The 6838-nt window shown below is 30.3% G+C and overlaps 1 non-coding gene across 1 annotated transcript; it reads left to right on the top strand.

The window, feature by feature from the left end:
* Window positions 1-6316: 6316 nt before the first annotated feature.
* LOC112504931 lies at window positions 6317-6509 on the top strand. The gene has a single exon (XR_003068297.1). It is a non-coding gene; the product is annotated as a U2 spliceosomal RNA (small nuclear RNA).
* The last annotated feature ends 329 nt before the right edge of the window (window positions 6510-6838 follow it).

Genomic DNA, 6838 nt, shown 5'->3' with positions numbered 1-6838 from the left:
TCTAGATTGGAAGCTCTGGATTGTGGAACCATAGGCTCTTGTTAAACCTAAAGCCTTTTATAAATATTTTGGTCTTGAACCAGAGGTTCTGGATTGAGGAACCAGAAGCTCTGGTCATAAATTTAAAAGAGTTTTCAAATGTTTTTATACTTGGCGAACTTCCTTATAATAGTCTAGAGGGGATCTGGATGGCCTTGAGAGCTAGTCCGGAGAGGCTCTGGATGGTCTTACGCGTAATTCCAGAAGCTCTGGTTGAGCGTGCATGTATTGTCCAGAAGCTCTAGAAGAGGAACTAGAGGGGCTCTAGACCTCTTGGCGTCAAATTTTCTAAGTGTTGATTTTTGACCAGAGGACCGATGGACCAAAGCAGAATCTGTTTTTATGCCWCAATTTGTGATAAAGGTTTTGGTGTTTATCACCCTGCACTGCATGAAAAAAAGAGATCTCACTAGACTGTTGTCTAACCCTCATTTTGTGTGTTTCAATTATGTGTGTGCAGGTAATACCAGCTATACTAAAAAGGGGAAAGGCATACTATGATTCTATTTTTACTTGCATGTGGGAAGATAGGAAATCATAGGAATTACATTTGCAAGAACTTGTATTTGGAATTTTTGAGTTGTGTATTTCGTATTTTAGACTCTTGTATTGTGGACCTATGTGGGTTTAAAACATGTATTCGATGTATGAAATATTTATTATATGTAATGTATGGATTTGGGGGTGTTACACATATGCACTTGTTTGCCGCCTATTTGTAAAAGTTACGACATTACCCTTCTATTTTTCGCTTGATCAGCCAAAGTCGTAAATCTTAACCAGTTAAAGACGCAATTTTGACCCGTCAAAGACGCAATTCTTGAACCTCCCTATATATATATATATACACACACACACACATAGGGAGGTTCCTTTGAGAAGTAATAAGTACTTGAGAAGTAAAGAAGTGCTACCAGCCCTTCATATGGTCAATAATTATAGCTTGACTGGTAAAAAATTACGGCTATGTGAAAAATAGAGAGAGTTGTTTTGTGATTCTTACAAATAGACGACAAACGGGTTCACATATGAACACATGTGATTCATATATGAACAACATGTTCATATGTGATTCATATATGAAAAACATGTTCATATGTGATTCATATATGAACAACATGTTCATATGTGAACTTGTGTAATTCACATATGAACTATTTTAATTGATTCACATATAGACTAATAACTTATTCACATATAAACTAATTAAATGATTCACATATGAATCCATATGATTCACATATGAATCAATTAACTGATTCATATATGAACTTGTGGGTTCATACAGTTAAATAGTTCACATGTAAACTAATTACTGGGTTCACATATGAACATATAGTTTATATGTGTATCACATAGGTTCACATATGAACCCTTCTGTCACCTATTTGTAAAAGTTACTAAACTACTCCTCTATCTTCCACATACCCATGCAAGGAATTATCTGATGCTTCACGGTCAAAGTCGCAAAAGTTGACAAGATAAAGGGCTAGAATCATTTTTTACTTCTCAAATATTTACGACAGATATGTTATAAACCTGTGAGAACCCATATAAAAATATTTTTTACATGATTTTTTTTTTCACCAAAATCTATGAGTTAGAATATTGTTTCACATATGGTTATATACACCTTGTGAAAATATTAGATGTGAAACTTTTTTTTATTTCACCTAGTGAAATGAAAAATACACATAAAAAATATTAACGTGGTGAAACAAATACATGTGAAACTATCATAATGAAACAAATATATGTGAAGCAATATTTTAAATCCTAGCATAAAATGAAAAAATATTATGTAAAACAATATTTTTATATCAGTTCTCACGGGTTTGTAACATTTTTGTGGTTCTCGTTTAATTTAACCCTTGTGGTTTTGACCATGAAGCACCAGATATTTTCTTGCATGGTATGCATAAAATAGATGTGTAGTTTCATAACTTTTACAATTAGGTGGCAAACGGGTTCATATGTGAACCGAAGTGATACACATATGAATTATATGTTCATATTTGAACCCGTTAATTAGTTCAAATGTGAACTATTTAACTGATTCATATATGAACCCACAGGTTCATATGTGAATAAGTTCATATGTGAATTACTAGGTTTCATATGTGAATCAGTTAATTCATTCATATGCAATTAGTTAAAATAGTTCATATGTGAATTACACGAAGTTCACATATGCACATATAGTTCATATGCGAATTACATAGGTTCCTATATGAACCTGTTTGCCACCTATTGTAAATTCATGAAACTACCCTCTCTATTTTTTGCATAGGCGCAATTTTTGACCATTCAAAACCACAATTATTGACCAGTCAAATCAGTGTTGATCGTATCAAGAGTTGTGATCACTTCTTTACTTCTCAAATATTTAGCACTTGCCGAAATAACCTTTGGCTATAGATACATATATATATATATATATAAAGAGAGAGAGAGAAAGAGAGAATATATATATATATAGAGAGAGAGAGGGGGGACATGATCAAACGAGAACAATACATATTTAAAAGAACAAGAAAATGGGTAAACTATTTGCAAAATCACATGTGCTTTTACATTAATGGTCAAAAAATGTGTCCGGGTGATTTGTGTCTGCTTCTTTAGGTCGTCGGGCAAGGTGCCTGAATGGTATGTGATTATATATGTCATGTTAGTTTAAAATCACATGTTATTCGTCTATTTTCGTGTTCTTTTAAATAATTACCATTCTCGTTTGATATTTCCCCTATATATTGTTTGTGCAATATATATATATATATATTAAAAGAAGAACCATGAGTATTTGAGGTGACATCATGAGAATAGTATATTGAGATGTTGGTGAATTGTGGTTGAATTTGAGATATCCCACATTGGTGAAGAATTGAAAGATTTGAAGAAAATGAAGTGTATAAAAAAGGTGGATTGGATGCCTTTGTGTTAAATAATGGGGTTTGCCTCGTATGATTGTCTTTCTTTGGACGACCCTCTTTGAAATCTATAACCATGGTTAGAAATCAAACAAACCAAATGGTAGAAATTATAATGCAAAATTAATTATATATATATATATATATATATATATATATTAAAAGAAGAACCATGAGTGTTTGAGGTGGTATCATGAGAATAGTGTATTGAGGTGTTGGTGAATTGTGGTTGAGTTTGAGATATCCCATATTGGTGAAGAGTTGAAAGATTTGAAGAAAATGAAGTGTATAAGAAAGGTGGATTGGATGCCTTTGTGTCAAATAATGGGTTTTGCCTCATTGGATTGTCTTTTTTTGGATGACCCTCTTTGAAATCTATAACCATGGTTGAAATCAACAAACCAAATGGTAGAAATTATAATGCAAAATTATATATATATATATATATATAAGTAACACCTTGGGATGATGAGGTGTATAAGAATTATATATATATATATATTTATATATCTATATATATATATATTAAAAAAAGAACCATGAGTGTTTGAGGTGGCATCATGAGAATAGTGTATTGAGGTGTTGGTGAATTGTGGTTGAGTTTGAGATATCTCACATTGGTGAAGAGTTGAAAGATTTGAAGAAAATGAAGTGTATAAGAAAGGTGGATTGGATGTCTTTGTGTCAAATAATGGGTTTGCCTCATAGAGTTGTTTTTCTTTAGATGACCCTCTTTGAAATCTATAACCATGGTTGGAAACCAAACAAACCAAATGATAGAAGTTATAGTGCAAAATTAATTATTTTATATTATATATATATATATATATATAAAAGTAACACCTTGGGGTAATAAGATGTATAAGAATAATCTATATAAATATATATAAATATATATTAAAAGAAGAACTTTGAGTGTTTGAGGTGACATCGTGAGAATAGTGTATTGAGGTGTTGGTGAATTGTGGTTGAGTTTGAGGTATCCCACATTGTTGAAGAGTTAAAAGATTTGAAGAAAATGAAGTATATAAGAAATGTGGATTGAATGTCTTTGTGTCAAAATAATGGGGTTTGCCTTATAGGATTGTCTTTCTTTGGATGACCCTCTTTGAAATCTATAACCATGATTGGGATGAAAACCAACCAAATGGAAAAAAAAACTTTATATTTATCTTTATATATATAAAAGAAAATCTTGAAGTATTGAGGTGGTACTATGAGAATTGAGTACTCTCATATGATGAATTATGATTGAATTTTAGTTGTCTCACATTGATGAAGAGTTGAAAGATTTGAATAAAGTGAAGTGTATACGAAAAGTGAATGGATGTCTTTGTGTCAAATCATGGAGTTGGTCTCATAAGGTTATCTTATTTTGGATGACCGTCTTTCAAATCTATACCAGGGGCGGAATCAAAACCAATTAAATGGTAAAAACTATAGTGTAAATATAAAAGTGAAACCAAAGATGATGAATTGGCAACATGAGGTTTGAGTGTTCCTCAAATCTGAAATAAGGTTGACTTTCATCATCTCACATTGATAGAAAGATGATAGTTGGGAAGAAGATGATGGATGTATAAATGCGAGATAGAGCAATGAAATCTATAGACATGGTTGAAATTAAAATCAACCAATTGGAAAAAGATTTGTGCAAAACGAATGCAAATGATACATTTTTTTCTTAACAAAATTTGTGATTATTGCAATACTTATAATAATAAATGTAGCCTAAGTATCTATTATATCACTTATATGTAGAATGAAAGTGTTGACTTAATGACGTGCTTTTATCTTATATTAGTATTCTCTAAATCGTGATTTACGGTGTTGGACAAGGCGTTATAAATATAAACACGATCCCGAGTTTCCAGACACATCGCACTTCCGCTAGAGTCGAGGATTTTACATTTTTTCTTAAATTGAGTTTTGATCACCGAGCAAACCAAGAGGTATTGATGTGAAATCATGAGAATTGAGTACTGAGATGTTGGGGAGTTGTGGTTGAGTTTGTGATATTCCATATTGGTGAGAGATTGAAAGATTGGAATAAGGAGATATGTATAAGTAAGAAGAATGAGTTTCATTGTGTCAACTCAAGAGGCTTGATAATAAGGTTATCTTACTTGGATGACCCAATTTTTATATCATTGGTTTTATATCAATTAACTTTAAAATAACAATAAAAAGTAATAATATGACTTTAATATATATTTTATATTATAAAGTTGAATTAAAATTTTTAAAATAATACACCGAACAATTTATTGATTGTTTTAGCTTGTTATAATTAAAATTGAACCTATGATAACCTTTTTAGATTAACTAAACTTGATTATATGATTATAAGTAAAATAAAATAAAATAAACCTATATGTAAAGAAGTTACATGTTAACTATTGCCGCAAGTTCATGAAAATGTGATATATTCGAAGACAGAGGTAAGTATATGGAAGAAGGAAAAAATGAATTTGAAATCAATCATCAACCAATAACAATATCAATATAATATATTAAAGGAGGAACCAAACAAATAATACAAAATATATAACCATGGTTGAAATCAAAATCAACCAAATAATACAAAATAAGGAAGTGAATATTTAAAAAGAAGTTAGATATCTTAAAATAGTAAGAGAGTTTGTGCAATTTTTAGGTTGTCCTTTTTTTGGTCAACCATCTTTTATAAAAAATTATATATCAAAAACTAATATAAAAAATAACATAAAGTTGACCATAAATCAAAACCATAAAATTGGTCGAAGTTATAGTTGTAAAAACAATAGTTATATATCTATAATCTATATTTTTATATCTTTATCGTAATCTATAAAAGCATAACCATGGATAATCAGGTGACAACTTCTAAGCAATATAAATCATTTTTTTTTCTCACATTATTGTTTGCATCCCACATTGGATCAAAGAAGAAAGAGACACGTGAGAGGTGGATACAAAAAACAAAAGAGCCAACATTTTTCTCAATATTGTTCGCATAATCGCATTCCGCATAGCATGATGGAGTAAAGTGGCAAGAGGGAGATTAGTACAAAAAAATGACTAAAAATGGAACAAACATATTTTTCTCGGATGTCGACCTTTTGCTTATGATCAAATGTAGTATATGTTTTTAGTTTAACATATCTATCCCGAATCTTAGGTTTTTTTTTGTTTAGATCAAGTATATTATATGTTTTTAGTTTGATATAATATATGAGTTTTCAACTTGCTTGGTATTTTTATTTTGTATATAAGAATGCCCATTATACTACTTGGTGATGTAGTTATTTATCTGTCGTCTTGGTGTTACTACTATCAAGGTTTGATACACCCCTCTAATTACAATTTAAATATTATAGAATGTTACTATAAAGTGTAATATTTGTTTTTATCAGTTTAATATTTGATATGTGGGTCATCGACCCCACTTGATATTAATTTTATTTTTTTATGAGAAAAAAACTATTATCTTAGCTTGGTGATGTGGTTTTTCATGCATCGCCTTGAACTTCCACTACTGTTGCTACAACTTACGCACTCTAATTTTCACTTGAAATATTATAGAACGTTTCTTTTTCATAACTTCAAATGAGATTTCAATTAAATTTGTAACAAAATGACCATCATGATTTTGTCACCTTATATGAGATTTATGTTAGAATTGGGACTTCTAATTAAACAAACTAGTCAAACATTTGTAGAGTACTTTGTAAAACCATTCTTGAGCATAGTTAGATAACTTAAATTAACATATGTGTAACACCCCCAAACACCACATTTGCATATAATACATATTTCATTACATAGAAATATAGTTTACATCACAAGGTCCCACTAGTACAAGGATTCTTATATGTATAAAATCTACATAT

Source organism: Cynara cardunculus, unplaced genomic scaffold, assembly GCF_001531365.2.
Source record: "Cynara cardunculus var. scolymus isolate 2C unplaced genomic scaffold, CcrdV1 Un_Scaffold_7395, whole genome shotgun sequence".
Classification (NCBI taxonomy): Eukaryota; Viridiplantae; Streptophyta; class Magnoliopsida; order Asterales; family Asteraceae; genus Cynara; species Cynara cardunculus.
The sequence above is the reverse complement of the archived record's forward strand: the minus strand, read 5'-3'. Positions and strand labels throughout refer to the sequence as shown.